The following is a 27201-nucleotide window of genomic DNA, read 5'->3' on the forward strand; positions in this document are numbered from 1 at the left end:
AGAGATCTGCAGAGATGTAATGAATGATGAGAGAAAATGCATGTTAATAAACAAATTTATGAATGTGCAGTGGCAGGTGTTCTAATTCTACATTAAATAAACATGGGACCAATGAAATAAACAGAATGATAATAAATTATTTTGTACTCCAGGTAATGTCGGCTAGAGGTATAGAAGTAGTTGTGGCCGAGTGTTTAAGGCGATGGACTTAATATCCATTGGGGTTTCGCCGCGCAGGTTCAAATCCTGCCAGCTACATCTTGCTTTTCGAGCATGTAAAAAACAAAGATCATACTTCCTTGACTCCTTTATTTTCTAGGAAACTATACTAGCTATTATATTTCACATAGTTTGTCTATTAATATAGCAGCCACCAAATAGAAATTGCAACAGGTTTTAAATGACAATCATGAAATGGAAAGCAATTATTTTTCCACAGAAGCTCATCACAAAATCAACGTGCAGGTAGTTGTGGCCGAGTGGTTAAGGCGATGGACTCGAAATCCATTGGGGTTTCCCCGCGCAGGTTCAAATCCTGCCAGCTACGTCTTGCTTTTCGAGCATGTAAAAAACAAAGATCATACTTCCTTAACTCCATTATTTTCTAGGAAACTATACTAGCTATTATATTTCACATAGTTTGTCTATTAATATAGCAGCCACCAAATAGAAATTGCAACAGGTTTTAAATGACAATCATGAAATGGAAAGCAATTATTTTTCCACAGAAGCTCATCACAAAATCAACGTGCAGGTAGTTGTGGCCGAGTGGTTAAGGAGATGGACTTGAAATCCATTGGGGTTTCCCCGCGCAGGTTCAAATCCTGCCAGCTACGTCTTGCTTTTCGAGCATGTAAAAAACAAAGATCATACTTCCTTGACTCCTTTATTTTCTAGGAAACTATACTAGCTATTATATTTCACATAGTTTGTCTATTAATATAGCAGCCACCAAATAGAAATTGCAACAGGTTTTAAATGACAATCATGAAATGGAAAGCAATTATTTTTCCACAGAAGCTCATCACAAAATCAACGTGCAGGTAGTTGTGGCTGAGTGGTTAAGGCGATGGACTCGAAATCCATTGGGGTTTCCCCGCGCAGGTTCAAATCCTGCCAGCTACGTTTTGCTTTTCAAACTTATTTATAAACACAATATGCATTTAAGATGTAGAAAAGCAAAATATGTTATGTTGAACAATGTAACTGTCTCATCCTAAATCACCTTCACCTGCATCCTATTTCACAATGGACTGCTTTTTGAAGCACGTGATCTCAGACAGTGAGGCTCTTCCTGCATTTTAGGAACATGTCATCAAACCATCTCCAATTTTTTTTTACTGTTTCATGATGTAATGGTTATTTATGTGTAGATCTGAGTTAAAATTTGTTTTGTTAATAACAACTAAACTTTTAAGTAACAAATCAGCAGCACTAGGAAGAAATGTGCATATCAGATACTTTCAAATATCACAAAACTGTAGTGCTATCTGTGGAATTACAGTGAATGTATTGCAAATATTTCCATCAGCCACTTTGTAAGATACATAGCAAAGTTTATTTGTTCATTCCAGAACATATTATCATCTTCATCATAATCAACAATTGCCACCAAGCTCAGGAAATCTTTCCCATCTTAAAGTTAATCTTAAATATATCTCTATAACACTGACATGAGCTGTTTCTTTTTAAAACATAAACAGTAATTGAAAAATTTAAATCAATATTTTTTGGAAACCATCATACTCACCATTGTATCCTAATCCTGATTTAATCCTAGTTTGCAGCCTTGATGTTATGAACTAATTATTTCACATATACATTTGCAGAATCCTATGATGTGCCTTTCACAATATCCATACTGCCACTAAAGAATGCAAAATTTGATCTTGAGAGATCTGCAGAGATGTAATGAATGATGAGAGAAAATGCATGTTAATAAACAAATTTATGAATGTGCAGTGGCAGGTGTGCTAATTCTACATTAAATAAACATGGGGCCAATGAAATAAACAGAATGATAATAAATTATTTTGTACTCCAGGTAATGTCGGCTAAAGGTATAGAAGTAGTTGTGGCCGAGTGGTTAAGGCGATGGACTTGAAATCCATTGGGGTTTCCCCGCGCAGGTTCAAATCCTGCCAGTTACATCTTGCTTTTCGAGCATGTAAAAAACAAAGATCATACTTCCTTGACTCCTTTATTTTCTAGGAAACTATACTAGCTATTATATTTCCCATAGTTTGTCTATTAATATAGCAGCCACCAAATAGAAATTGCAACAGGTTTTAAATGACAATCATGAAATGGAAAGCAATTATTTTTCCACAGAAGCTCATCACAAAACCAACGTGCAGGTAGTTGTTGCCGAGTGGTTAAGGCGATGGACTTGAAATCCATTGGGGTTTCCCCGCGCAGGTTCAAATCCTGCCAGCTACGTCTTGCTTTTCGAGCATGTAAAAAACAAAGATCATACTTCCTTGACTCCTTTATTTTCTAGGAAACTATACTAGCTATTATATTTCACATAGTTTGTCTATTAGTATAGCAGCCACCAAATAGAAATTGCAACAGGTTTTAAATGACAATCATGAAATGGAAAGCAATTATTTTTCCACAGAAGCTCATCACAAAATCAACGTGCAGGTAGTTGTGGCCGAGTGGTTAAGGCGATGGACTCGAAATCCATTGGGGTTTCCCCGCGCAGGTTCAAATCCTGCCAGCTACGTCTTGCTTTTCGAGCATGTAAAAAACAAAGATCATACTTCCTTGACTCCTTTATTTTCTAGGAAACTATACTAGCTATTATATTTCACACAGTTTGTCTATTAATATAGCAGCCACCAAATAGAAATTGCAACAGGTTTTAAATGACAATCATGAAATGGAAAGCAATTATTTTTCCACAGAAGCTCATCACAAAATCAACGTGCAGGTAGTTGTGGCTGAGTGGTTAAGGCGATGGACTCGAAATCCATTGGGGTTTCCCCGCGCAGGTTCAAATCCTGCCAGCTACGTTTTGCTTTTCAAACTTATTTATAAACACAATATGCATTTAAGATGTAGAAAAGCAAAATATGTTATGTTGAACAATGTAACTGTCTCATCCTAAATCACCTTCACCTGCATCCTATTTCACAATGGACTGCTTTTTGAAGCACGTGATCTCAGACAGTGAGGCTCTTCCTGCATTTTAGGAACATGTCATCAAACCATCTCCAATTTTTTGTTACTGTTTCATGATGTAATGGTTATTTATGTGTAGATCTGAGTTAAAATTTGTTTTGTTAATAACAACTAAACTTTTAATTAACAAATCAGCAGCACTAGGAAGAAATGTGCATATCAGATACTTTCAAATATCACAAAACTGTAGTGCTATCTGTGGAATTACAGTGAATGTATTGCAATTATTTCCATCAGCCACTTTGTAAGATACATAGCAAAGTTTATTTGTTCATTCCAGAACATATTATCATCTTCATCATAATCAACAATTGCCACCAAGCTCAGGAAATCTTTCCCATCTTAAAGTTAATCTTAAATATATCTCTATAACACTGACATGAGCTGTTTCTTTTTAAAACATAAACAGTAATTGAAAAATTTAAATCAATATTTTTTGGAAACCATCATACTAACCATTGTATCCTAATCCTGATTTAATCCTAGTTTGCAGCCTTGATGTTATGAACTAATTATTTCACATATACATTTGCAGAATCCTATGATGTGCCTTTCACAATATCCATACTGCCACTAAAGAATGCAAAATTTGATCTTGAGAGATCTGCAGAGATGTAATGAATGATGAGAGAAAATGCATGTTAATAAACAAATTTATGAATGTGCAGTGGCAGGTGTGCTAATTCTACATTAAATAAACATGGGGCCAATGAAATAAACAGAATGATAATAAATTATTTTGTACTCCAGGTAATGTCGGCTAAAGGTATAGAAGTAGTTGTGGCCGAGTGGTTAAGGCGATGGACTTGAAATCCATTGGGGTTTCCCCGCGCAGGTTCAAATCCTGCCAGTTACATCTTGCTTTTCGAGCATGTAAAAAACAAAGATCATACTTCCTTGACTCCTTTATTTTCTAGGAAACTATACTAGCTATTATATTTCACATAGTTTGTCTATTAATATAGCAGCCACCAAATAGAAATTGCAACAGGTTTTAAATGACAATCATGAAATGGAAAGCAATTATTTTTCCACAGAAGCTCATCACAAAACCAACGTGCAGGTAGTTGTTGCCGAGTGGTTAAGGCGATGGACTTGAAATCCATTGGGGTTTCCCCGCGCAGGTTCAAATCCTGCCAGCTACGTCTTGCTTTTCGAGCATGTAAAAAACAAAGATCATACTTCCTTGACTCCTTTATTTTCTAGGAAACTATACTAGCTATTATATTTCACATAGTTTGTCTATTAGTATAGCAGCCACCAAATAGAAATTGCAACAGGTTTTAAATGACAATCATGAAATGGAAAGCAATTATTTTTCCACAGAAGCTCATCACAAAATCAACGTGCAGGTAGTTGTGGCTGAGTGGTTAAGGCGATGGACTCGAAATCCATTGGGGTTTCCCCGCGCAGGTTCAAATCCTGCCAGCTACGTTTTGCTTTTCAAACTTATTTATAAACACAATATGCATTTAAGATGTAGAAAAGCAAAATATGTTATGTTGAACAATGTAACTGTCTCATCCTAAATCACCTTCACCTGCATCCTATTTCACAATGGACTGCTTTTTGAAGCACGTGATCTCAGACAGTGAGGCTCTTCCTGCATTTTAGGAACATGTCATCAAACCATCTCCAATTTTTTTTTACTGTTTCATGATGTAATGGTTATTTATGTGTAGATCTGAGTTAAAATTTGTTTTGTTAATAACAACTAAACTTTTAATTAACAAATCAGCAGCACTAGGAAGAAATGTGCATATCAGATACTTTCAAATATCACAAAACTGTAGTGCTATCTGTGGAATTACAGTGAATGTATTGCAAATATTTCCATCAGCCACTTTGTAAGATACATAGCAAAGTTTATTTGTTCATTCCAGAACATATTATCATCTTCATCATAATCAACAATTGCCACCAAGCTCAGGAAATCTTTCCCATCTTAAAGTTAATCTTAAATATATCTCTATAACACTGACATGAGCTGTTTCTTTTTAAAACATAAACAGTAATTGAAAAATTTAAATCAATATTTTTTGGAAACCATCATACTCACCATTGTATCCTAATCCTGATTTAATCCTAGTTTGCAGCCTTGATGTTATGAACTAATTATTTCACATATACATTTGCAGAATCCTATGATGTGCCTTTCACAATATCCATACTGCCACTAAAGAATGCAAAATTTGATCTTGAGAGATCTGCAGAGATGTAATGAATGATGAGAGAAAATGCATGTTAATAAACAAATTTATGAATGTGCAGTGGCAGGTGTGCTAATTCTACATTAAATAAACATGGGGCCAATGAAATAAACAGAATGATAATAAATTATTTTGTACTCCAGGTAATGTCGGCTAAAGGTATAGAAGTAGTTGTGGCCGAGTGGTTAAGGCGATGGACTTGAAATCCATTGGGGTTTGAAATCCATTGGGGTTTCCCCGCGCAGGTTCAAATCCTGCTTTTCGAGCATGTAAAAAACAAAGATCATACTTCCTTGACTCCTTTATTTTCTAGGAAACTATACTAGCTATTATATTTCACATAGTTTGTCTATTAATATAGCAGCCACCAAATAGAAATTGCAACAGGTTTTAAATGACAATCATGAAATGGAAAGCAATTATTTTTCCACAGAAGCTCATCACAAAACCAACGTGCAGGTAGTTGTTGCCGAGTGGTTAAGGCGATGGACTCGAAATCCATTGGGGTTTCCCCGCGCAGGTTCAAATCCTGCCAGCTACGTCTTGCTTTTCGAGCATGTAAAAAACAAAGATCATACTTCCTTAACTCCATTATTTTCTAGGAAACTATACTAGCTATTATATTTCACATAGTTTGTCTATTAATATAGCAGCCACCAAATAGAAATTGCAACAGGTTTTAAATGACAATCATGAAATGGAAAGCAATTATTTTTCCACAGAAGCTCATCATAAAATCAACGTGCAGGTAGTTGTGGCCGAGTGGTTAAGGAGATGGACTCGAAATCCATTGGGGTTTCCCCGCGCAGGTTCAAATCCTGCCAGCTACGTCTTGCTTTTCGAGCATGTAAAAAACAAAGATCATACTTCCTTGACTCCTTTATTTTCTAGGAAACTATACTAGCTATTATATTTCACATAGTTTGTCTATTAATATAGCAGCCACCAAATAGAAATTGCAACAGGTTTTAAATGACAATCATGAAATGGAAAGCAATTATTTTTCCACAGAAGCTCATCACAAAATCAACGTGCAGGTAGTTGTGGCTGAGTGGTTAAGGCGATGGACTCGAAATCCATTGGGGTTTCCCCGCGCAGGTTCAAATCCTGCCAGCTACGTTTTGCTTTTCAAACTTATTTATAAACACAATATGCATTTAAGATGTAGAAAAGCAAAATATGTTATGTTGAACAATGTAACTGTCTCATCCTAAATCACCTTCACCTGCATCCTATTTCACAATGGACTGCTTTTTGAAGCACGTGATCTCAGACAGTGAGGCTCTTCCTGCATTTTAGGAACATGTCATCAAACCATCTCCAATTTTTTTTTACTGTTTCATGATGTAATGGTTATTTATGTGTAGATCTGAGTTAAAATTTGTTTTGTTAATAACAACTAAACTTTTAATTAACAAATCAGCAGCACTAGGAAGAAATGTGCATATCAGATACTTTCAAATATCACAAAACTGTAGTGCTATCTGTGGAATTACAGTGAATGTATTGCAAATATTTCCATCAGCCACTTTGTAAGATACATAGCAAAGTTTATTTGTTCATTCCAGAACATATTATCATCTTCATCATAATCAACAATTGCCACCAAGCTCAGGAAATCTTTCCCATCTTAAAGTTAATCTTAAATATATCTCTATAACACTGACATGAGCTGTTTCTTTTTAAAACATAAACAGTAATTGAAAAATTTAAATCAATATTTTTTGGAAACCATCATACTCACCATTGTATCCTAATCCTGATTTAATCCTAGTTTGCAGCCTTGATGTTATGAACTAATTATTTCACATATACATTTGCAGAATCCTATGATGTGCCTTTCACAATATCCATACTGCCACTAAAGAATGCAAAATTTGATCTTGAGAGATCTGCAGAGATGTAATGAATGATGAGAGAAAATGCATGTTAATAAACAAATTTATGAATGTGCAGTGGCAGGTGTGCTAATTCTACATTAAATCAACATGGGGCCAATGAAATAAACAGAATGATAATAAATTATTTTGTACTCCAGGTAATGTCGGCTAAAGGTATAGAAGTAGTTGTGGCCGAGTGGTTAAGGCGATGGACTTGAAATCCATTGGGGTTTCCCCGCGCAGGTTCAAATCCTGCCAGTTACATCTTGCTTTTCGAGCATGTAAAAAACAAAGATCATACTTCCTTGACTCCTTTATTTTCTAGGAAACTATACTAGCTATTATATTTCACATAGTTTGTCTATTAATATAGCAGCCACCAAATAGAAATTGCAACAGGTTTTAAATGACAATCATGAAATGGAAAGCAATTATTTTTCCACAGAAGCTCATCACAAAACCAACGTGCAGGTAGTTGTTGCCGAGTGGTTAAGGCGATGGACTTGAAATCCATTGGGGTTTCCCCGCGCAGGTTCAAATCCTGCCAGCTACGTCTTGCTTTTCGAGCATGTAAAAAACAAAGATCATACTTCCTTGACTCCTTTATTTTCTAGGAAACTATACTAGCTATTATATTTCACATAGTTTGTCTATTAGTATAGCAGCCACCAAATAGAAATTGCAACAGGTTTTAAATGACAATCATGAAATGGAAAGCAATTATTTTTCCACAGAAGCTCATCACAAAATCAACGTGCAGGTAGTTGTGGCCGAGTGGTTAAGGCGATGGACTCGAAATCCATTGGGGTTTCCCCGCGCAGGTTCAAATCCTGCCAGCTACGTCTTGCTTTTCGAGCATGTAAAAAACAAAGATCATACTTCCTTGACTCCTTTATTTTCTAGGAAACTATACTAGCTATTATATTTCACACAGTTTGTCTATTAATATAGCAGCCACCAAATAGAAATTGCAACAGGTTTTAAATGACAATCATGAAATGGAAAGCAATTATTTTTCCACAGAAGCTCATCACAAAATCAACGTGCAGGTAGTTGTGGCTGAGTGGTTAAGGCGATGGACTCGAAATCCATTGGGGTTTCCCCGCGCAGGTTCAAATCCTGCCAGCTACGTTTTGCTTTTCAAACTTATTTATAAACACAATATGCATTTAAGATGTAGAAAAGCAAAATATGTTATGTTGAACAATGTAACTGTCTCATCCTAAATCACCTTCACCTGCATCCTATTTCACAATGGACTGCTTTTTGAAGCACGTGATCTCAGACAGTGAGGCTCTTCCTGCATTTTAGGAACATGTCATCAAACCATCTCCAATTTTTTGTTACTGTTTCATGATGTAATGGTTATTTATGTGTAGATCTGAGTTAAAATTTGTTTTGTTAATAACAACTAAACTTTTAATTAACAAATCAGCAGCACTAGGAAGAAATGTGCATATCAGATACTTTCAAATATCACAAAACTGTAGTGCTATCTGTGGAATTACAGTGAATGTATTGCAATTATTTCCATCAGCCACTTTGTAAGATACATAGCAAAGTTTATTTGTTCATTCCAGAACATATTATCATCTTCATCATAATCAACAATTGCCACCAAGCTCAGGAAATCTTTCCCATCTTAAAGTTAATCTTAAATATATCTCTATAACACTGACATGAGCTGTTTCTTTTTAAAACATAAACAGTAATTGAAAAATTTAAATCAATATTTTTTGGAAACCATCATACTAACCATTGTATCCTAATCCTGATTTAATCCTAGTTTGCAGCCTTGATGTTATGAACTAATTATTTCACATATACATTTGCAGAATCCTATGATGTGCCTTTCACAATATCCATACTGCCACTAAAGAATGCAAAATTTGATCTTGAGAGATCTGCAGAGATGTAATGAATGATGAGAGAAAATGCATGTTAATAAACAAATTTATGAATGTGCAGTGGCAGGTGTGCTAATTCTACATTAAATAAACATGGGGCCAATGAAATAAACAGAATGATAATAAATTATTTTGTACTCCAGGTAATGTCGGCTAAAGGTATAGAAGTAGTTGTGGCCGAGTGGTTAAGGCGATGGACTTGAAATCCATTGGGGTTTCCCCGCGCAGGTTCAAATCCTGCCAGTTACATCTTGCTTTTCGAGCATGTAAAAAACAAAGATCATACTTCCTTGACTCCTTTATTTTCTAGGAAACTATACTAGCTATTATATTTCCCATAGTTTGTCTATTAATATAGCAGCCACCAAATAGAAATTGCAACAGGTTTTAAATGACAATCATGAAATGGAAAGCAATTATTTTTCCACAGAAGCTCATCACAAAACCAACGTGCAGGTAGTTGTTGCCGAGTGGTTAAGGCGATGGACTTGAAATCCATTGGGGTTTCCCCGCGCAGGTTCAAATCCTGCCAGCTACGTCTTGCTTTTCGAGCATGTAAAAAACAAAGATCATACTTCCTTGACTCCTTTATTTTCTAGGAAACTATACTAGCTATTATATTTCACATAGTTTGTCTATTAGTATAGCAGCCACCAAATAGAAATTGCAACAGGTTTTAAATGACAATCATGAAATGGAAAGCAATTATTTTTCCACAGAAGCTCATCACAAAATCAACGTGCAGGTAGTTGTGGCCGAGTGGTTAAGGCGATGGACTCGAAATCCATTGGGGTTTCCCCGCGCAGGTTCAAATCCTGCCAGCTACGTCTTGCTTTTCGAGCATGTAAAAAACAAAGATCATACTTCCTTGACTCCTTTATTTTCTAGGAAACTATACTAGCTATTATATTTCACACAGTTTGTCTATTAATATAGCAGCCACCAAATAGAAATTGCAACAGGTTTTAAATGACAATCATGAAATGGAAAGCAATTATTTTTCCACAGAAGCTCATCACAAAATCAACGTGCAGGTAGTTGTGGCTGAGTGGTTAAGGCGATGGACTCGAAATCCATTGGGGTTTCCCCGCGCAGGTTCAAATCCTGCCAGCTACGTTTTGCTTTTCAAACTTATTTATAAACACAATATGCATTTAAGATGTAGAAAAGCAAAATATGTTATGTTGAACAATGTAACTGTCTCATCCTAAATCACCTTCACCTGCATCCTATTTCACAATGGACTGCTTTTTGAAGCACGTGATCTCAGACAGTGAGGCTCTTCCTGCATTTTAGGAACATGTCATCAAACCATCTCCAATTTTTTTTACTGTTTCATGATGTAATGGTTATTTATGTGTAGATCTGAGTTAAAATTTGTTTTGTTAATAACAACTAAACTTTTAATTAACAAATCAGCAGCACTAGGAAGAAATGTGCATATCAGATACTTTCAAATATCACAAAACTGTAGTGCTATCTGTGGAATTACAGTGAATGTATTGCAATTATTTCCATCAGCCACTTTGTAAGATACATAGCAAAGTTTATTTGTTCATTCCAGAACATATTATCATCTTCATCATAATCAACAATTGCCACCAAGCTCAGGAAATCTTTCCCATCTTAAAGTTAATCTTAAATATATCTCTATAACACTGACATGAGCTGTTTCTTTTTAAAACATAAACAGTAATTGAAAAATTTAAATCAATATTTTTTGGAAACCATCATACTAACCATTGTATCCTAATCCTGATTTAATCCTAGTTTGCAGCCTTGATGTTATGAACTAATTATTTCACATATACATTTGCAGAATCCTATGATGTGCCTTTCACAATATCCATACTGCCACTAAAGAATGCAAAATTTGATCTTGAGAGATCTGCAGAGATGTAATGAATGATGAGAGAAAATGCATGTTAATAAACAAATTTATGAATGTGCAGTGGCAGGTGTGCTAATTCTACATTAAATAAACATGGGGCCAATGAAATAAACAGAATGATAATAAATTATTTTGTACTCCAGGTAATGTCGGCTAAAGGTATAGAAGTAGTTGTGGCCGAGTGGTTAAGGCGATGGACTTGAAATCCATTGGGGTTTCCCCGCGCAGGTTCAAATCCTGCCAGTTACATCTTGCTTTTCGAGCATGTAAAAAACAAAGATCATACTTCCTTGACTCCTTTATTTTCTAGGAAACTATACTAGCTATTATATTTCCCATAGTTTGTCTATTAATATAGCAGCCACCAAATAGAAATTGCAACAGGTTTTAAATGACAATCATGAAATGGAAAGCAATTATTTTTCCACAGAAGCTCATCACAAAACCAACGTGCAGGTAGTTGTTGCCGAGTGGTTAAGGCGATGGACTTGAAATCCATTGGGGTTTCCCCGCGCAGGTTCAAATCCTGCCAGCTACGTCTTGCTTTTCGAGCATGTAAAAAACAAAGATCATACTTCCTTGACTCCTTTATTTTCTAGGAAACTATACTAGCTATTATATTTCACATAGTTTGTCTATTAGTATAGCAGCCACCAAATAGAAATTGCAACAGGTTTTAAATGACAATCATGAAATGGAAAGCAATTATTTTTCCACAGAAGCTCATCACAAAATCAACGTGCAGGTAGTTGTGGCTGAGTGGTTAAGGCGATGGACTCGAAATCCATTGGGGTTTCCCCGCGCAGGTTCAAATCCTGCCAGCTACGTTTTGCTTTTCAAACTTATTTATAAACACAATATGCATTTAAGATGTAGAAAAGCAAAATATGTTATGTTGAACAATGTAACTGTCTCATCCTAAATCACCTTCACCTGCATCCTATTTCACAATGGACTGCTTTTTGAAGCACGTGATCTCAGACAGTGAGGCTCTTCCTGCATTTTAGGAACATGTCATCAAACCATCTCCAATTTTTTTTTACTGTTTCATGATGTAATGGTTATTTATGTGTAGATCTGAGTTAAAATTTGTTTTGTTAATAACAACTAAACTTTTAATTAACAAATCAGCAGCACTAGGAAGAAATGTGCATATCAGATACTTTCAAATATCACAAAACTGTAGTGCTATCTGTGGAATTACAGTGAATGTATTGCAAATATTTCCATCAGCCACTTTGTAAGATACATAGCAAAGTTTATTTGTTCATTCCAGAACATATTATCATCTTCATCATAATCAACAATTGCCACCAAGCTCAGGAAATCTTTCCCATCTTAAAGTTAATCTTAAATATATCTCTATAACACTGACATGAGCTGTTTCTTTTTAAAACATAAACAGTAATTGAAAAATTTAAATCAATATTTTTTGGAAACCATCATACTCACCATTGTATCCTAATCCTGATTTAATCCTAGTTTGCAGCCTTGATGTTATGAACTAATTATTTCACATATACATTTGCAGAATCCTATGATGTGCCTTTCACAATATCCATACTGCCACTAAAGAATGCAAAATTTGATCTTGAGAGATCTGCAGAGATGTAATGAATGATGAGAGAAAATGCATGTTAATAAACAAATTTATGAATGTGCAGTGGCAGGTGTGCTAATTCTACATTAAATAAACATGGGGCCAATGAAATAAACAGAATGATAATAAATTATTTTGTACTCCAGGTAATGTCGGCTAAAGGTATAGAAGTAGTTGTGGCCGAGTGGTTAAGGCGATGGACTTGAAATCCATTGGGGTTTCCCCGCGCAGGTTCAAATCCTGCCAGTTACATCTTGCTTTTCGAGCATGTAAAAAACAAAGATCATACTTCCTTGACTCCTTTATTTTCTAGGAAACTATACTAGCTATTATATTTCACATAGTTTGTTTATTAATATAGCAGCCACCAAATAGAAATTGCAACAGGTTTTAAATGACAATCATGAAATGGAAAGCAATTATTTTTCCACAGAAGCTCATCACAAAACCAACGTGCAGGTAGTTGTTGCCGAGTGGTTAAGGCGATGGACTTGAAATCCATTGGGGTTTCCCCGCGCAGGTTCAAATCCTGCCAGCTACGTCTTGCTTTTCGAGCATGTAAAAAACAAAGATCATACTTCCTTGACTCCTTTATTTTCTAGGAAACTATACTAGCTATTATATTTCACATAGTTTGTCTATTAGTATAGCAGCCACCAAATAGAAATTGCAACAGGTTTTAAATGACAATCATGAAATGGAAAGCAATTATTTTTCCACAGAAGCTCATCACAAAATCAACGTGCAGGTAGTTGTGGCCGAGTGGTTAAGGCGATGGACTCGAAATCCATTGGGGTTTCCCCGCGCAGGTTCAAATCCTGCCAGCTACGTCTTGCTTTTTGAGCATGTAAAAAACAAAGATCATACTTCCTTGACTCCTTTATTTTCTAGGAAACTATACTAGCTATTATATTTCACACAGTTTGTCTATTAATATAGCAGCCACCAAATAGAAATTGCAACAGGTTTTAAATGACAATCATGAAATGGAAAGCAATTTTTTTTCCACAGAAGCTCATCACAAAATCAACGTGCAGGTAGTTGTGGCTGAGTGGTTAAGGCGATGGACTCGAAATCCATTGGGGTTTCCCCGCGCAGGTTCAAATCCTGCCAGCTACGTTTTGCTTTTCAAACTTATTTATAAACACAATATGCATTTAAGATGTAGAAAAGCAAAATATGTTATGTTGAACAATGTAACTGTCTCATCCTAAATCACCTTCACCTGCATCCTATTTCACAATGGACTGCTTTTTGAAGCACGTGATCTCAGACAGTGAGGCTCTTCCTGCATTTTAGGAACATGTCATCAAACCATCTCCAATTTTTTTTTACTGTTTCATGATGTAATGGTTATTTATGTGTAGATCTGAGTTAAAATTTGTTTTGTTAATAACAACTAAACTTTTAATTAACAAATCAGCAGCACTAGGAAGAAATGTGCATATCAGATACTTTCAAATATCACAAAACTGTAGTGCTATCTGTGGAATTACAGTGAATGTATTGCAAATATTTCCATCAGCCACTTTGTAAGATACATAGCAAAGTTTATTTGTTCATTCCAGAACATATTATCATCTTCATCATAATCAACAATTGCCACCAAGCTCAGGAAATCTTTCCCATCTTAAAGTTAATCTTAAATATATCTCTATAACACTGACATGAGCTGTTTCTTTTTAAAACATAAACAGTAATTGAAAAATTTAAATCAATATTTTTTGGAAACCATCATACTCACCATTGTATCCTAATCCTGATTTAATCCTAGTTTGCAGCCTTGATGTTATGAACTAATTATTTCACATATACATTTGCAGAATCCTATGATGTGCCTTTCACAATATCCATACTGCCACTAAAGAATGCAAAATTTGATCTTGAGAGATCTGCAGAGATGTAATGAATGATGAGAGAAAATGCATGTTAATAAACAAATTTATGAATGTGCAGTGGCAGGTGTGCTAATTCTACATTAAATAAACATGGGGCCAATGAAATAAACAGAATGATAATAAATTATTTTGTACTCCAGGTAATGTCGGCTAAAGGTATAGAAGTAGTTGTGGCCGAGTGGTTAAGGCGATGGACTTGAAATCCATTGGGGTTTCCCCGCGCAGGTTCAAATCCTGCCAGTTACATCTTGCTTTTCGAGCATGTAAAAAACAAAGATCATACTTCCTTGACTCCTTTATTTTCTAGGAAACTATACTAGCTATTATATTTCACATAGTTTGTTTATTAATATAGCAGCCACCAAATAGAAATTGCAACAGGTTTTAAATGACAATCATGAAATGGAAAGCAATTATTTTTCCACAGAAGCTCATCACAAAACCAACGTGCAGGTAGTTGTTGCCGAGTGGTTAAGGCGATGGACTTGAAATCCATTGGGGTTTCCCCGCGCAGGTTCAAATCCTGCCAGCTACGTCTTGCTTTTCGAGCATGTAAAAAACAAAGATCATACTTCCTTGACTCCTTTATTTTCTAGGAAACTATACTAGCTATTATATTTCACATAGTTTGTCTATTAGTATAGCAGCCACCAAATAGAAATTGCAACAGGTTTTAAATGACAATCATGAAATGGAAAGCAATTATTTTTCCACAGAAGCTCATCACAAAATCAACGTGCAGGTAGTTGTGGCCGAGTGGTTAAGGCGATGGACTCGAAATCCATTGGGGTTTCCCCGCGCAGGTTCAAATCCTGCCAGCTACGTCTTGCTTTTTGAGCATGTAAAAAACAAAGATCATACTTCCTTGACTCCTTTATTTTCTAGGAAACTATACTAGCTATTATATTTCACACAGTTTGTCTATTAATATAGCAGCCACCAAATAGAAATTGCAACAGGTTTTAAATGACAATCATGAAATGGAAAGCAATTTTTTTTCCACAGAAGCTCATCACAAAATCAACGTGCAGGTAGTTGTGGCTGAGTGGTTAAGGCGATGGACTCGAAATCCATTGGGGTTTCCCCGCGCAGGTTCAAATCCTGCCAGCTACGTTTTGCTTTTCAAACTTATTTATAAACACAATATGCATTTAAGATGTAGAAAAGCAAAATATGTTATGTTGAACAATGTAACTGTCTCATCCTAAATCACCTTCACCTGCATCCTATTTCACAATGGACTGCTTTTTGAAGCACGTGATCTCAGACAGTGAGGCTCTTCCTGCATTTTAGGAACATGTCATCAAACCATCTCCAATTTTTTTTACTGTTTCATGATGTAATGGTTATTTATGTGTAGATCTGAGTTAAAATTTGTTTTGTTAATAACAACTAAACTTTTAATTAACAAATCAGCAGCACTAGGAAGAAATGTGCATATCAGATACTTTCAAATATCACAAAACTGTAGTGCTATCTGTGGAATTACAGTGAATGTATTGCAATTATTTCCATCAGCCACTTTGTAAGATACATAGCAAAGTTTATTTGTTCATTCCAGAACATATTATCATCTTCATCATAATCAACAATTGCCACCAAGCTCAGGAAATCTTTCCCATCTTAAAGTTAATCTTAAATATATCTCTATAACACTGACATGAGCTGTTTCTTTTTAAAACATAAACAGTAATTGAAAAATTTAAATCAATATTTTTTGGAAACCATCATACTAACCATTGTATCCTAATCCTGATTTAATCCTAGTTTGCAGCCTTGATGTTATGAACTAATTATTTCACATATACATTTGCAGAATCCTATGATGTGCCTTTCACAATATCCATACTGCCACTAAAGAATGCAAAATTTGATCTTGAGAGATCTGCAGAGATGTAATGAATGATGAGAGAAAATGCATGTTAATAAACAAATTTATGAATGTGCAGTGGCAGGTGTTCTAATTCTACATTAAATAAACATGGGACCAATGAAATAAACAGAATGATAATAAATTATTTTGTACTCCAGGTAATGTCGGCTAGAGGTATAGAAGTAGTTGTGGCCGAGTGTTTAAGGCGATGGACTTAATATCCATTGGGGTTTCGCCGCGCAGGTTCAAATCCTGCCAGCTACATCTTGCTTTTCGAGCATGTAAAAAACAAAGATCATACTTCCTTGACTCCTTTATTTTCTAGGAAACTATACTAGCTATTATATTTCACATAGTTTGTCTATTAATATAGCAGCCACCAAATAGAAATTGCAACAGGTTTTAAATGACAATCATGAAATGGAAAGCAATTATTTTTCCACAGAAGCTCATCACAAAATCAACGTGCAGGTAGTTGTGGCCGAGTGGTTAAGGCGATGGACTCGAAATCCATTGGGGTTTCCCCGCGCAGGTTCAAATCCTGCCAGCTACGTCTTGCTTTTCGAGCATGTAAAAAACAAAGATCATACTTCCTTAACTCCATTATTTTCTAGGAAACTATACTAGCTATTATATTTCACATAGTTTGTCTATTAATATAGCAGCCACCAAATAGAAATTGCAACAGGTTTTAAATGACAATCATGAAATGGAAAGCAATTATTTTTCCACAGAAGCTCATCACAAAATCAACGTGCAGGTAGTTGTGGCCGAGTGGTTAAGGAGATGGACTCGAAATCCATTGGGGTTTCCCCGCGCAGGTTCAAATCCTGCCAGCTACGTCTTGCTTTTCGAGCATGTAAAAAACAAAGATCATACTTCCTTGACTCCTTTATTTTCTAGGAAACTATACTAGCTATTATATTTCACATAGTTTGTCTATTAATATAGCAGCCACCAAATAGAAATTGCAACAGGTTTTAAATGACAATCATGAAATGGAAAGCAATTATTTTTCCACAGAAGCTCATCACAAAATCAACGTGCAGGTAGTTGTGGCTGAGTGGTTAAGGCGATGGACTCGAAATCCATTGGGGTTTCCCCGCGCAGGTTCAAATCCTGCCAGCTACGTTTTGCTTTTCAAACTTATTTATAAACACAATATGCATTTAAGATGTAGAAAAGCAAAATATGTTATGTTGAACAATGTAACTGTCTCATCCTAAATCACCTTCACCTGCATCCTATTTCACAATGGACTGCTTTTTGAAGCACGTGATCTCAGACAGTGAGGCTCTTCCTGCATTTTAGGAACATGTCATCAAACCATCTCCAATTTTTTTTTACTGTTTCATGATGTAATGGTTATTTATGTGTAGATCTGAGTTAAAATTTGTTTTGTTAATAACAACTAAACTTTTAATTAACAAATCAGCAGCACTAGGAAGAAATGTGCATATCAGATACTTTCAAATATCACAAAACTGTAGTGCTATCTGTGGAATTACAGTGAATGTATTGCAAATATTTCCATCAGCCACTTTGTAAGATACATAGCAAAGTTTATTTGTTCATTCCAGAACATATTATCATCTTCATCATAATCAACAATTGCCACCAAGCTCAGGAAATCTTTCCCATCTTAAAGTTAATCTTAAATATATCTCTATAACACTGACATGAGCTGTTTCTTTTTAAAACATAAACAGTAATTGAAAAATTTAAATCAATATTTTTTGGAAACCATCATACTCACCATTGTATCCTAATCCTGATTTAATCCTAGTTTGCAGCCTTGATGTTATGAACTAATTATTTCACATATACATTTGCAGAATCCTATGATGTGCCTTTCACAATATCCATACTGCCACTAAAGAATGCAAAATTTGATCTTGAGAGATCTGCAGAGATGTAATGAATGATGAGAGAAAATGCATGTTAATAAACAAATTTATGAATGTGCAGTGGCAGGTGTGCTAATTCTACATTAAATAAACATGGGGCCAATGAAATAAACAGAATGATAATAAATTATTTTGTACTCCAGGTAATGTCGGCTAAAGGTATAGAAGTAGTTGTGGCCGAGTGGTTAAGGCGATGGACTTGAAATCCATTGGGGTTTGAAATCCATTGGGGTTTCCCCGCGCAGGTTCAAATCCTGCTTTTCGAGCATGTAAAAAACAAAGATCATACTTCCTTGACTCCTTTATTTTCTAGGAAACTATACTAGCTATTATATTTCACATAGTTTGTCTATTAATATAGCAGCCACCAAATAGAAATTGCAACAGGTTTTAAATGACAATCATGAAATGGAAAGCAATTATTTTTCCACAGAAGCTCATCACAAAACCAACGTGCAGGTAGTTGTTGCCGAGTGGTTAAGGCGATGGACTCGAAATCCATTGGGGTTTCCCCGCGCAGGTTCAAATCCTGCCAGCTACGTCTTGCTTTTCGAGCATGTAAAAAACAAAGATCATACTTCCTTAACTCCATTATTTTCTAGGAAACTATACTAGCTATTATATTTCACATAGTTTGTCTATTAATATAGCAGCCACCAAATAGAAATTGCAACAGGTTTTAAATGACAATCATGAAATGGAAAGCAATTATTTTTCCACAGAAGCTCATCATAAAATCAACGTGCAGGTAGTTGTGGCCGAGTGGTTAAGGAGATGGACTCGAAATCCATTGGGGTTTCCCCGCGCAGGTTCAAATCCTGCCAGCTACGTCTTGCTTTTCGAGCATGTAAAAAACAAAGATCATACTTCCTTGACTCCTTTATTTTCTAGGAAACTATACTAGCTATTATATTTCACATAGTTTGTCTATTAATATAGCAGCCACCAAATAGAAATTGCAACAGGTTTTAAATGACAATCATGAAATGGAAAGCAATTATTTTTCCACAGAAGCTCATCACAAAATCAACGTGCAGGTAGTTGTGGCTGAGTGGTTAAGGCGATGGACTCGAAATCCATTGGGGTTTCCCCGCGCAGGTTCAAATCCTGCCAGCTACGTTTTGCTTTTCAAACTTATTTATAAACACAATATGCATTTAAGATGTAGAAAAGCAAAATATGTTATGTTGAACAATGTAACTGTCTCATCCTAAATCACCTTCACCTGCATCCTATTTCACAATGGACTGCTTTTTGAAGCACGTGATCTCAGACAGTGAGGCTCTTCCTGCATTTTAGGAACATGTCATCAAACCATCTCCAATTTTTTTTTACTGTTTCATGATGTAATGGTTATTTATGTGTAGATCTGAGTTAAAATTTGTTTTGTTAATAACAACTAAACTTTTAATTAACAAATCAGCAGCACTAGGAAGAAATGTGCATATCAGATACTTTCAAATATCACAAAACTGTAGTGCTATCTGTGGAATTACAGTGAATGTATTGCAAATATTTCCATCAGCCACTTTGTAAGATACATAGCAAAGTTTATTTGTTCATTCCAGAACATATTATCATCTTCATCATAATCAACAATTGCCACCAAGCTCAGGAAATCTTTCCCATCTTAAAGTTAATCTTAAATATATCTCTATAACACTGACATGAGCTGTTTCTTTTTAAAACATAAACAGTAATTGAAAAATTTAAATCAATATTTTTTGGAAACCATCATACTCACCATTGTATCCTAATCCTGATTTAATCCTAGTTTGCAGCCTTGATGTTATGAACTAATTATTTCACATATACATTTGCAGAATCCTATGATGTGCCTTTCACAATATCCATACTGCCACTAAAGAATGCAAAATTTGATCTTGAGAGATCTGCAGAGATGTAATGAATGATGAGAGAAAATGCATGTTAATAAACAAATTTATGAATGTGCAGTGGCAGGTGTGCTAATTCTACATTAAATAAACATGGGGCCAATGAAATAAACAGAATGATAATAAATTATTTTGTACTCCAGGTAATGTCGGCTAAAGGTATAGAAGTAGTTGTGGCCGAGTGGTTAAGGCGATGGACTTGAAATCCATTGGGGTTTGAAATCCATTGGGGTTTCCCCGCGCAGGTTCAAATCCTGCTTTTCGAGCATGTAAAAAACAAAGATCATACTTCCTTGACTCCTTTATTTTCTAGGAAACTATACTAGCTATTATATTTCACATAGTTTGTCTATTAATATAGCAGCCACCAAATAGAAATTGCAACAGGTTTTAAATGACAATCATGAAATGGAAAGCAATTATTTTTCCACAGAAGCTCATCACAAAACCAACGTGCAGGTAGTTGTTGCCGAGTGGTTAAGGCGATGGACTCGAAATCCATTGGGGTTTCCCCGCGCAGGTTCAAATCCTGCCAGCTACGTCTTGCTTTTCGAGCATGTAAAAAACAAAGATCATACTTCCTTAACTCCATTATTTTCTAGGAAACTATACTAGCTATTATATTTCACATAGTTTGTCTATTAATATAGCAGCCACCAAATAGAAATTGCAACAGGTTTTAAATGACAATCATGAAATGGAAAGCAATTATTTTTCCACAGAAGCTCATCATAAAATCAACGTGCAGGTAGTTGTGGCCGAGTGGTTAAGGAGATGGACTCGAAATCCATTGGGGTTTCCCCGCGCAGGTTCAAATCCTGCCAGCTACGTCTTGCTTTTCGAGCATGTAAAAAACAAAGATCATACTTCCTTGACTCCTTTATTTTCTAGGAAACTATACTAGCTATTATATTTCACATAGTTTGTCTATTAATATAGCAGCCACCAAATAGAAATTGCAACAGGTTTTAAATGACAATCATGAAATGGAAAGCAATTATTTTTCCACAGAAGCTCATCACAAAATCAACGTGCAGGTAGTTGTGGCTGAGTGGTTAAGGCGATGGACTCGAAATCCATTGGGGTTTCCCCGCGCAGGTTCAAATCCTGCCAGCTACGTTTTGCTTTTCAAACTTATTTATAAACACAATATGCATTTAAGATGTAGAAAAGCAAAATATGTTATGTTGAACAATGTAACTGTCTCATCCTAAATCACCTTCACCTGCATCCTATTTCACAATGGACTGCTTTTTGAAGCACGTGATCTCAGACAGTGAGGCTCTTCCTGCATTTTAGGAACATGTCATCAAACCATCTCCAATTTTTTTTTACTGTTTCATGATGTAATGGTTATTTATGTGTAGATCTGAGTTAAAATTTGTTTTGTTAATAACAACTAAACTTTTAATTAACAAATCAGCAGCACTAGGAAGAAATGTGCATATCAGATACTTTCAAATATCACAAAACTGTAGTGCTATCTGTGGAATTACAGTGAATGTATTGCAAATATTTCCATCAGCCACTTTGTAAGATACATAGCAAAGTTTATTTGTTCATTCCAGAACATATTATCATCTTCATCATAATCAACAATTGCCACCAAGCTCAGGAAATCTTTCCCATCTTAAAGTTAATCTTAAATATATCTCTATAACACTGACATGAGCTGTTTCTTTTTAAAACATAAACAGTAATTGAAAAATTTAAATCAATATTTTTTGGAAACCATCATACTCACCATTGTATCCTAATCCTGATTTAATCCTAGTTTGCAGCCTTGATGTTATGAACTAATTATTTCACATATACATTTGCAGAATCCTATGATGTGCCTTTCACAATATCCATACTGCCACTAAAGAATGCAAAATTTGATCTTGAGAGATCTGCAGAGATGTAATGAATGATGAGAGAAAATGCATGTTAATAAACAAATTTATGAATGTGCAGTGGCAGGTGTGCTAATTCTACATTAAATCAACATGGGGCCAATGAAATAAACAGAATGATAATAAATTATTTTGTACTCCAGGTAATGTCGGCTAAAGGTATAGAAGTAGTTGTGGCCGAGTGGTTAAGGCGATGGACTTGAAATCCATTGGGGTTTCCCCGCGCAGGTTCAAATCCTGCCAGTTACATCTTGCTTTTCGAGCATGTAAAAAACAAAGATCATACTTCCTTGACTCCTTTATTTTCTAGGAAACTATACTAGCTATTATATTTCACATAGTTTGTCTATTAATATAGCAGCCACCAAATAGAAATTGCAACAGGTTTTAAATGACAATCATGAAATGGAAAGCAATTATTTTTCCACAGAAGCTCATCACAAAACCAACGTGCAGGTAGTTGTTGCCGAGTGGTTAAGGCGATGGACTTGAAATCCATTGGGGTTTCCCCGCGCAGGTTCAAATCCTGCCAGCTACGTCTTGCTTTTCGAGCATGTAAAAAACAAAGATCATACTTCCTTGACTCCTTTATTTTCTAGGAAACTATACTAGCTATTATATTTCACATAGTTTGTCTATTAGTATAGCAGCCACCAAATAGAAATTGCAACAGGTTTTAAATGACAATCATGAAATGGAAAGCAATTATTTTTCCACAGAAGCTCATCACAAAATCAACGTGCAGGTAGTTGTGGCCGAGTGGTTAAGGCGATGGACTCGAAATCCATTGGGGTTTCCCCGCGCAGGTTCAAATCCTGCCAGCTACGTCTTGCTTTTCGAGCATGTAAAAAACAAAGATCATACTTCCTTGACTCCTTTATTTTCTAGGAAACTATACTAGCTATTATATTTCACACAGTTTGTCTATTAATATAGCAGCCACCAAATAGAAATTGCAACAGGTTTTAAATGACAATCATGAAATGGAAAGCAATTATTTTTCCACAGAAGCTCATCACAAAATCAACGTGCAGGTAGTTGTGGCTGAGTGGTTAAGGCGATGGACTCGAAATCCATTGGGGTTTCCCCGCGCAGGTTCAAATCCTGCCAGCTACGTTTTGCTTTTCAAACTTATTTATAAACACAATATGCATTTAAGATGTAGAAAAGCAAAATATGTTATGTTGAACAATGTAACTGTCTCATCCTAAATCACCTTCACCTGCATCCTATTTCACAATGGACTGCTTTTTGAAGCACGTGATCTCAGACAGTGAGGCTCTTCCTGCATTTTAGGAACATGTCATCAAACCATCTCCAATTTTTTGTTACTGTTTCATGATGTAATGGTTATTTATGTGTAGATCTGAGTTAAAATTTGTTTTGTTAATAACAACTAAACTTTTAATTAACAAATCAGCAGCACTAGGAAGAAATGTGCATATCAGATACTTTCAAATATCACAAAACTGTAGTGCTATCTGTGGAATTACAGTGAATGTATTGCAATTATTTCCATCAGCCACTTTGTAAGATACATAGCAAAGTTTATTTGTTCATTCCAGAACATATTATCATCTTCATCATAATCAACAATTGCCACCAAGCTCAGGAAATCTTTCCCATCTTAAAGTTAATCTTAAATATATCTCTATAACACTGACATGAGCTGTTTCTTTTTAAAACATAAACAGTAATTGAAAAATTTAAATCAATATTTTTTGGAAACCATCATACTAACCATTGTATCCTAATCCTGATTTAATCCTAGTTTGCAGCCTTGATGTTATGAACTAATTATTTCACATATACATTTGCAGAATCCTATGATGTGCCTTTCACAATATCCATACTGCCACTAAAGAATGCAAAATTTGATCTTGAGAGATCTGCAGAGATGTAATGAATGATGAGAGAAAATGCATGTTAATAAACAAATTTATGAATGTGCAGTGGCAGGTGTGCTAATTCTACATTAAATAAACATGGGGCCAATGAAATAAACAGAATGATAATAAATTATTTTGTACTCCAGGTAATGTCGGCTAAAGGTATAGAAGTAGTTGTGGCCGAGTGGTTAAGGCGATGGACTTGAAATCCATTGGGGTTTCCCCGCGCAGGTTCAAATCCTGCCAGTTACATCTTGCTTTTCGAGCATGTAAAAAACAAAGATCATACTTCCTTGACTCCTTTATTTTCTAGGAAACTATACTAGCTATTATATTTCCCATAGTTTGTCTATTAATATAGCAGCCACCAAATAGAAATTGCAACAGGTTTTAAATGACAATCATGAAATGGAAAGCAATTATTTTTCCACAGAAGCTCATCACAAAACCAACGTGCAGGTAGTTGTTGCCGAGTGGTTAAGGCGATGGACTTGAAATCCATTGGGGTTTCCCCGCGCAGGTTCAAATCCTGCCAGCTACGTCTTGCTTTTCGAGCATGTAAAAAACAAAGATCATACTTCCTTGACTCCTTTATTTTCTAGGAAACTATACTAGCTATTATATTTCACATAGTTTGTCTATTAGTATAGCAGCCACCAAATAGAAATTGCAACAGGTTTTAAATGACAATCATGAAATGGAAAGCAATTATTTTTCCACAGAAGCTCATCACAAAATCAACGTGCAGGTAGTTGTGGCCGAGTGGTTAAGGCGATGGACTCGAAATCCATTGGGGTTTCCCCGCGCAGGTTCAAATCCTGCCAGCTACGTCTTGCTTTTCGAGCATGTAAAAAACAAAGATCATACTTCCTTGACTCCTTTATTTTCTAGGAAACTATACTAGCTATTATATTTCACACAGTTTGTCTATTAATATAGCAGCCACCAAATAGAAATTGCAACAGGTTTTAAATGACAATCATGAAATGGAAAGCAATTATTTTTCCACAGAAGCTCATCACAAAATCAACGTGCAGGTAGTTGTGGCTGAGTGGTTAAGGCGATGGACTCGAAATCCATTGGGGTTTCCCCGCGCAGGTTCAAATCCTGCCAGCTACGTTTTGCTTTTCAAACTTATTTATAAACACAATATGCATTTAAGATGTAGAAAAGCAAAATATGTTATGTTGAACAATGTAACTGTCTCATCCTAAATCACCTTCACCTGCATCCTATTTCACAATGGACTGCTTTTTGAAGCACGTGATCTCAGACAGTGAGGCTCTTCCTGCATTTTAGGAACATGTCATCAAACCATCTCCAATTTTTTTTACTGTTTCATGATGTAATGGTTATTTATGTGTAGATCTGAGTTAAAATTTGTTTTGTTAATAACAACTAAACTTTTAATTAACAAATCAGCAGCACTAGGAAGAAATGTGCATATCAGATACTTTCAAATATCACAAAACTGTAGTGCTATCTGTGGAATTACAGTGAATGTATTGCAATTATTTCCATCAGCCACTTTGTAAGATACATAGCAAAGTTTATTTGTTCATTCCAGAACATATTATCATCTTCATCATAATCAACAATTGCCACCAAGCTCAGGAAATCTTTCCCATCTTAAAGTTAATCTTAAATATATCTCTATAACACTGACATGAGCTGTTTCTTTTTAAAACATAAACAGTAATTGAAAAATTTAAATCAATATTTTTTGGAAACCATCATACTAACCATTGTATCCTAATCCTGATTTAATCCTAGTTTGCAGCCTTGATGTTATGAACTAATTATTTCACATATACATTTGCAGAATCCTATGATGTGCCTTTCACAATATCCATACTGCCACTAAAGAATGCAAAATTTGATCTTGAGAGATCTGCAGAGATGTAATGAATGATGAGAGAAAATGCATGTTAATAAACAAATTTATGAATGTGCAGTGGCAGGTGTGCTAATTCTACATTAAATAAACATGGGGCCAATGAAATAAACAGAATGATAATAAATTATTTTGTACTCCAGGTAATGTCGGCTAAAGGTATAGAAGTAGTTGTGGCCGAGTGGTTAAGGCGATGGACTTGAAATCCATTGGGGTTTCCCCGCGCAGGTTCAAATCCTGCCAGCTACGTCTTGCTTTTCGAGCATGTAAAAAACAAAGATCATACTTCCTTGACTCCTTTATTTTCTAGGAAACTATACTAGCTATTATATTTCACATAGTTTGTCTATTAATATAGCAGCCACCAAATAGAAATTGCAACAGGTTTTAAATGACAATCATGAAATGGAAAGCAATTATTTTTCCACAGAAGCTCATCACAAAACCAACGTGCAGGTAGTTGTTGCCGAGTGGATAAGGCGATGGACTCGAAATCCATTGGGGTTTCCCTGCGCAGGTTCAAATCCAGCCAGCTACGTCTTGCTTTTCGAGCATGTAAAAAACAAAGATCATACTTCCTTGACTCCTTTATTTTCTAGGAAACTATACTAGCTATTATATTTCCCATAGTTTGTTTATTAATATAGCAGCCACCAAATAGAAATTGCAACAGGTTTTAAATGACAATCATGAAATGGAAAGCAATTATTTTTCCACAGAAGCTCATCACAAAATCAACGTGCAGGTAGTTGTGGCTAAGTGGTTAAGGCGATGGACTCGAAATCCATTGGAGTTTGCCCGCGCAGGTTCAAATCCTGCCAGCTACGTTTTGCTTTTCAAACTTATTTATAAACACAATATGCATTTAAGATGTAGAAAAGCAAAATATGTTATGTTGAACAATGTAACTGTCTCATCCTAAATTACCTTCACCTTTATCCTATTTCACAATGGACTGCTTTTTGAAGCATGTAATCTCAGACAGTTAGGCTCTTCTTGCATTTTAGGAACATGTCATCAAACCATCTCCAATTTTTTTTTACTGTTTCATGATGTAATGGTTATTTATGTGTAGATCTGAGTTAAAATTTGTTTTGTTAATAACAACTAAACTTTTAATTAACAAATCAGCAGCACTAGGAAGAAATGTGGATATCAGAAACTTTCAAATATCACAAAACTGTAGTGCTATCTGTGGAATTACAGTGAATGTATTGCAATTATTTCCATTAGCCACTTTGTAAGATACATAACAAAGTTTATTTGTTCATTCCAG

At 35.4% G+C, this 27201-nt stretch overlaps 54 non-coding genes across 54 annotated transcripts; all 54 read left to right on the forward strand.

Moving 5' to 3' along the window:
* The first annotated feature begins 176 nt into the window (after nt 1-176).
* Nucleotides 177-258, forward strand: TRNAL-UAA (transfer RNA leucine (anticodon UAA)). Its single transcript has one exon. It is a non-coding gene; the product is annotated as a tRNA-Leu (tRNA).
* Nucleotides 259-465: 207 nt separating this feature from the next.
* TRNAS-CGA (transfer RNA serine (anticodon CGA)) lies at nt 466-547 on the forward strand. The gene has a single exon. It is a non-coding gene; the product is annotated as a tRNA-Ser (tRNA).
* Nucleotides 548-754: 207 nt separating this feature from the next.
* Nucleotides 755-836, forward strand: TRNAS-UGA (transfer RNA serine (anticodon UGA)). The gene has a single exon. It is a non-coding gene; the product is annotated as a tRNA-Ser (tRNA).
* Nucleotides 837-1043: 207 nt separating this feature from the next.
* TRNAS-CGA (transfer RNA serine (anticodon CGA)) lies at nt 1044-1125 on the forward strand. Its single transcript has one exon. It is a non-coding gene; the product is annotated as a tRNA-Ser (tRNA).
* A 943-nt stretch (nt 1126-2068) lies between these two features.
* Nucleotides 2069-2150, forward strand: TRNAS-UGA (transfer RNA serine (anticodon UGA)). Its single transcript has one exon. It is a non-coding gene; the product is annotated as a tRNA-Ser (tRNA).
* Nucleotides 2151-2357: 207 nt separating this feature from the next.
* TRNAS-UGA (transfer RNA serine (anticodon UGA)) lies at nt 2358-2439 on the forward strand. The gene has a single exon. It is a non-coding gene; the product is annotated as a tRNA-Ser (tRNA).
* Nucleotides 2440-2646: 207 nt separating this feature from the next.
* Nucleotides 2647-2728, forward strand: TRNAS-CGA (transfer RNA serine (anticodon CGA)). Its single transcript has one exon. It is a non-coding gene; the product is annotated as a tRNA-Ser (tRNA).
* Nucleotides 2729-2935: 207 nt separating this feature from the next.
* TRNAS-CGA (transfer RNA serine (anticodon CGA)) lies at nt 2936-3017 on the forward strand. Its single transcript has one exon. It is a non-coding gene; the product is annotated as a tRNA-Ser (tRNA).
* Nucleotides 3018-3960: 943 nt separating this feature from the next.
* Nucleotides 3961-4042, forward strand: TRNAS-UGA (transfer RNA serine (anticodon UGA)). The gene has a single exon. It is a non-coding gene; the product is annotated as a tRNA-Ser (tRNA).
* Nucleotides 4043-4249: 207 nt separating this feature from the next.
* Nucleotides 4250-4331, forward strand: TRNAS-UGA (transfer RNA serine (anticodon UGA)). Its single transcript has one exon. It is a non-coding gene; the product is annotated as a tRNA-Ser (tRNA).
* Nucleotides 4332-4538: 207 nt separating this feature from the next.
* TRNAS-CGA (transfer RNA serine (anticodon CGA)) lies at nt 4539-4620 on the forward strand. Its single transcript has one exon. It is a non-coding gene; the product is annotated as a tRNA-Ser (tRNA).
* Nucleotides 4621-5855: 1235 nt separating this feature from the next.
* TRNAS-CGA (transfer RNA serine (anticodon CGA)) lies at nt 5856-5937 on the forward strand. The gene has a single exon. It is a non-coding gene; the product is annotated as a tRNA-Ser (tRNA).
* Nucleotides 5938-6144: 207 nt separating this feature from the next.
* TRNAS-CGA (transfer RNA serine (anticodon CGA)) lies at nt 6145-6226 on the forward strand. The gene has a single exon. It is a non-coding gene; the product is annotated as a tRNA-Ser (tRNA).
* Nucleotides 6227-6433: 207 nt separating this feature from the next.
* On the forward strand, nt 6434-6515 carry TRNAS-CGA (transfer RNA serine (anticodon CGA)). Its single transcript has one exon. It is a non-coding gene; the product is annotated as a tRNA-Ser (tRNA).
* Nucleotides 6516-7458: 943 nt separating this feature from the next.
* On the forward strand, nt 7459-7540 carry TRNAS-UGA (transfer RNA serine (anticodon UGA)). Its single transcript has one exon. It is a non-coding gene; the product is annotated as a tRNA-Ser (tRNA).
* A 207-nt stretch (nt 7541-7747) lies between these two features.
* TRNAS-UGA (transfer RNA serine (anticodon UGA)) lies at nt 7748-7829 on the forward strand. The gene has a single exon. It is a non-coding gene; the product is annotated as a tRNA-Ser (tRNA).
* A 207-nt stretch (nt 7830-8036) lies between these two features.
* TRNAS-CGA (transfer RNA serine (anticodon CGA)) lies at nt 8037-8118 on the forward strand. The gene has a single exon. It is a non-coding gene; the product is annotated as a tRNA-Ser (tRNA).
* Nucleotides 8119-8325: 207 nt separating this feature from the next.
* On the forward strand, nt 8326-8407 carry TRNAS-CGA (transfer RNA serine (anticodon CGA)). Its single transcript has one exon. It is a non-coding gene; the product is annotated as a tRNA-Ser (tRNA).
* Nucleotides 8408-9350: 943 nt separating this feature from the next.
* TRNAS-UGA (transfer RNA serine (anticodon UGA)) lies at nt 9351-9432 on the forward strand. The gene has a single exon. It is a non-coding gene; the product is annotated as a tRNA-Ser (tRNA).
* Nucleotides 9433-9639: 207 nt separating this feature from the next.
* Nucleotides 9640-9721, forward strand: TRNAS-UGA (transfer RNA serine (anticodon UGA)). Its single transcript has one exon. It is a non-coding gene; the product is annotated as a tRNA-Ser (tRNA).
* Nucleotides 9722-9928: 207 nt separating this feature from the next.
* Nucleotides 9929-10010, forward strand: TRNAS-CGA (transfer RNA serine (anticodon CGA)). The gene has a single exon. It is a non-coding gene; the product is annotated as a tRNA-Ser (tRNA).
* A 207-nt stretch (nt 10011-10217) lies between these two features.
* On the forward strand, nt 10218-10299 carry TRNAS-CGA (transfer RNA serine (anticodon CGA)). Its single transcript has one exon. It is a non-coding gene; the product is annotated as a tRNA-Ser (tRNA).
* A 942-nt stretch (nt 10300-11241) lies between these two features.
* TRNAS-UGA (transfer RNA serine (anticodon UGA)) lies at nt 11242-11323 on the forward strand. Its single transcript has one exon. It is a non-coding gene; the product is annotated as a tRNA-Ser (tRNA).
* Nucleotides 11324-11530: 207 nt separating this feature from the next.
* On the forward strand, nt 11531-11612 carry TRNAS-UGA (transfer RNA serine (anticodon UGA)). The gene has a single exon. It is a non-coding gene; the product is annotated as a tRNA-Ser (tRNA).
* A 207-nt stretch (nt 11613-11819) lies between these two features.
* Nucleotides 11820-11901, forward strand: TRNAS-CGA (transfer RNA serine (anticodon CGA)). Its single transcript has one exon. It is a non-coding gene; the product is annotated as a tRNA-Ser (tRNA).
* Nucleotides 11902-12844: 943 nt separating this feature from the next.
* Nucleotides 12845-12926, forward strand: TRNAS-UGA (transfer RNA serine (anticodon UGA)). The gene has a single exon. It is a non-coding gene; the product is annotated as a tRNA-Ser (tRNA).
* Nucleotides 12927-13133: 207 nt separating this feature from the next.
* TRNAS-UGA (transfer RNA serine (anticodon UGA)) lies at nt 13134-13215 on the forward strand. The gene has a single exon. It is a non-coding gene; the product is annotated as a tRNA-Ser (tRNA).
* Nucleotides 13216-13422: 207 nt separating this feature from the next.
* Nucleotides 13423-13504, forward strand: TRNAS-CGA (transfer RNA serine (anticodon CGA)). Its single transcript has one exon. It is a non-coding gene; the product is annotated as a tRNA-Ser (tRNA).
* A 207-nt stretch (nt 13505-13711) lies between these two features.
* TRNAS-CGA (transfer RNA serine (anticodon CGA)) lies at nt 13712-13793 on the forward strand. Its single transcript has one exon. It is a non-coding gene; the product is annotated as a tRNA-Ser (tRNA).
* A 943-nt stretch (nt 13794-14736) lies between these two features.
* On the forward strand, nt 14737-14818 carry TRNAS-UGA (transfer RNA serine (anticodon UGA)). The gene has a single exon. It is a non-coding gene; the product is annotated as a tRNA-Ser (tRNA).
* Nucleotides 14819-15025: 207 nt separating this feature from the next.
* Nucleotides 15026-15107, forward strand: TRNAS-UGA (transfer RNA serine (anticodon UGA)). The gene has a single exon. It is a non-coding gene; the product is annotated as a tRNA-Ser (tRNA).
* A 207-nt stretch (nt 15108-15314) lies between these two features.
* Nucleotides 15315-15396, forward strand: TRNAS-CGA (transfer RNA serine (anticodon CGA)). Its single transcript has one exon. It is a non-coding gene; the product is annotated as a tRNA-Ser (tRNA).
* Nucleotides 15397-15603: 207 nt separating this feature from the next.
* TRNAS-CGA (transfer RNA serine (anticodon CGA)) lies at nt 15604-15685 on the forward strand. The gene has a single exon. It is a non-coding gene; the product is annotated as a tRNA-Ser (tRNA).
* Nucleotides 15686-16627: 942 nt separating this feature from the next.
* On the forward strand, nt 16628-16709 carry TRNAL-UAA (transfer RNA leucine (anticodon UAA)). The gene has a single exon. It is a non-coding gene; the product is annotated as a tRNA-Leu (tRNA).
* Nucleotides 16710-16916: 207 nt separating this feature from the next.
* TRNAS-CGA (transfer RNA serine (anticodon CGA)) lies at nt 16917-16998 on the forward strand. The gene has a single exon. It is a non-coding gene; the product is annotated as a tRNA-Ser (tRNA).
* A 207-nt stretch (nt 16999-17205) lies between these two features.
* TRNAS-CGA (transfer RNA serine (anticodon CGA)) lies at nt 17206-17287 on the forward strand. The gene has a single exon. It is a non-coding gene; the product is annotated as a tRNA-Ser (tRNA).
* A 207-nt stretch (nt 17288-17494) lies between these two features.
* Nucleotides 17495-17576, forward strand: TRNAS-CGA (transfer RNA serine (anticodon CGA)). Its single transcript has one exon. It is a non-coding gene; the product is annotated as a tRNA-Ser (tRNA).
* Nucleotides 17577-18811: 1235 nt separating this feature from the next.
* TRNAS-CGA (transfer RNA serine (anticodon CGA)) lies at nt 18812-18893 on the forward strand. Its single transcript has one exon. It is a non-coding gene; the product is annotated as a tRNA-Ser (tRNA).
* Nucleotides 18894-19100: 207 nt separating this feature from the next.
* TRNAS-CGA (transfer RNA serine (anticodon CGA)) lies at nt 19101-19182 on the forward strand. The gene has a single exon. It is a non-coding gene; the product is annotated as a tRNA-Ser (tRNA).
* A 207-nt stretch (nt 19183-19389) lies between these two features.
* TRNAS-CGA (transfer RNA serine (anticodon CGA)) lies at nt 19390-19471 on the forward strand. Its single transcript has one exon. It is a non-coding gene; the product is annotated as a tRNA-Ser (tRNA).
* A 1235-nt stretch (nt 19472-20706) lies between these two features.
* On the forward strand, nt 20707-20788 carry TRNAS-CGA (transfer RNA serine (anticodon CGA)). The gene has a single exon. It is a non-coding gene; the product is annotated as a tRNA-Ser (tRNA).
* A 207-nt stretch (nt 20789-20995) lies between these two features.
* Nucleotides 20996-21077, forward strand: TRNAS-CGA (transfer RNA serine (anticodon CGA)). The gene has a single exon. It is a non-coding gene; the product is annotated as a tRNA-Ser (tRNA).
* A 207-nt stretch (nt 21078-21284) lies between these two features.
* On the forward strand, nt 21285-21366 carry TRNAS-CGA (transfer RNA serine (anticodon CGA)). Its single transcript has one exon. It is a non-coding gene; the product is annotated as a tRNA-Ser (tRNA).
* Nucleotides 21367-22309: 943 nt separating this feature from the next.
* Nucleotides 22310-22391, forward strand: TRNAS-UGA (transfer RNA serine (anticodon UGA)). The gene has a single exon. It is a non-coding gene; the product is annotated as a tRNA-Ser (tRNA).
* A 207-nt stretch (nt 22392-22598) lies between these two features.
* TRNAS-UGA (transfer RNA serine (anticodon UGA)) lies at nt 22599-22680 on the forward strand. Its single transcript has one exon. It is a non-coding gene; the product is annotated as a tRNA-Ser (tRNA).
* A 207-nt stretch (nt 22681-22887) lies between these two features.
* Nucleotides 22888-22969, forward strand: TRNAS-CGA (transfer RNA serine (anticodon CGA)). The gene has a single exon. It is a non-coding gene; the product is annotated as a tRNA-Ser (tRNA).
* A 207-nt stretch (nt 22970-23176) lies between these two features.
* On the forward strand, nt 23177-23258 carry TRNAS-CGA (transfer RNA serine (anticodon CGA)). The gene has a single exon. It is a non-coding gene; the product is annotated as a tRNA-Ser (tRNA).
* A 943-nt stretch (nt 23259-24201) lies between these two features.
* Nucleotides 24202-24283, forward strand: TRNAS-UGA (transfer RNA serine (anticodon UGA)). Its single transcript has one exon. It is a non-coding gene; the product is annotated as a tRNA-Ser (tRNA).
* Nucleotides 24284-24490: 207 nt separating this feature from the next.
* On the forward strand, nt 24491-24572 carry TRNAS-UGA (transfer RNA serine (anticodon UGA)). The gene has a single exon. It is a non-coding gene; the product is annotated as a tRNA-Ser (tRNA).
* Nucleotides 24573-24779: 207 nt separating this feature from the next.
* Nucleotides 24780-24861, forward strand: TRNAS-CGA (transfer RNA serine (anticodon CGA)). Its single transcript has one exon. It is a non-coding gene; the product is annotated as a tRNA-Ser (tRNA).
* A 207-nt stretch (nt 24862-25068) lies between these two features.
* Nucleotides 25069-25150, forward strand: TRNAS-CGA (transfer RNA serine (anticodon CGA)). Its single transcript has one exon. It is a non-coding gene; the product is annotated as a tRNA-Ser (tRNA).
* Nucleotides 25151-26092: 942 nt separating this feature from the next.
* TRNAS-UGA (transfer RNA serine (anticodon UGA)) lies at nt 26093-26174 on the forward strand. The gene has a single exon. It is a non-coding gene; the product is annotated as a tRNA-Ser (tRNA).
* A 207-nt stretch (nt 26175-26381) lies between these two features.
* On the forward strand, nt 26382-26463 carry TRNAS-CGA (transfer RNA serine (anticodon CGA)). Its single transcript has one exon. It is a non-coding gene; the product is annotated as a tRNA-Ser (tRNA).
* Nucleotides 26464-26670: 207 nt separating this feature from the next.
* TRNAS-CGA (transfer RNA serine (anticodon CGA)) lies at nt 26671-26752 on the forward strand. The gene has a single exon. It is a non-coding gene; the product is annotated as a tRNA-Ser (tRNA).
* The last annotated feature ends 449 nt before the right edge of the window (nt 26753-27201 follow it).

The sequence above is a fragment of the Taudactylus pleione genome, unplaced genomic scaffold, assembly GCF_031769625.1.
Source record: "Taudactylus pleione unplaced genomic scaffold, aTauple2 ptg000085l, whole genome shotgun sequence".
NCBI lineage: Eukaryota > Metazoa > Chordata > Amphibia > Anura > Myobatrachidae > Taudactylus > Taudactylus pleione.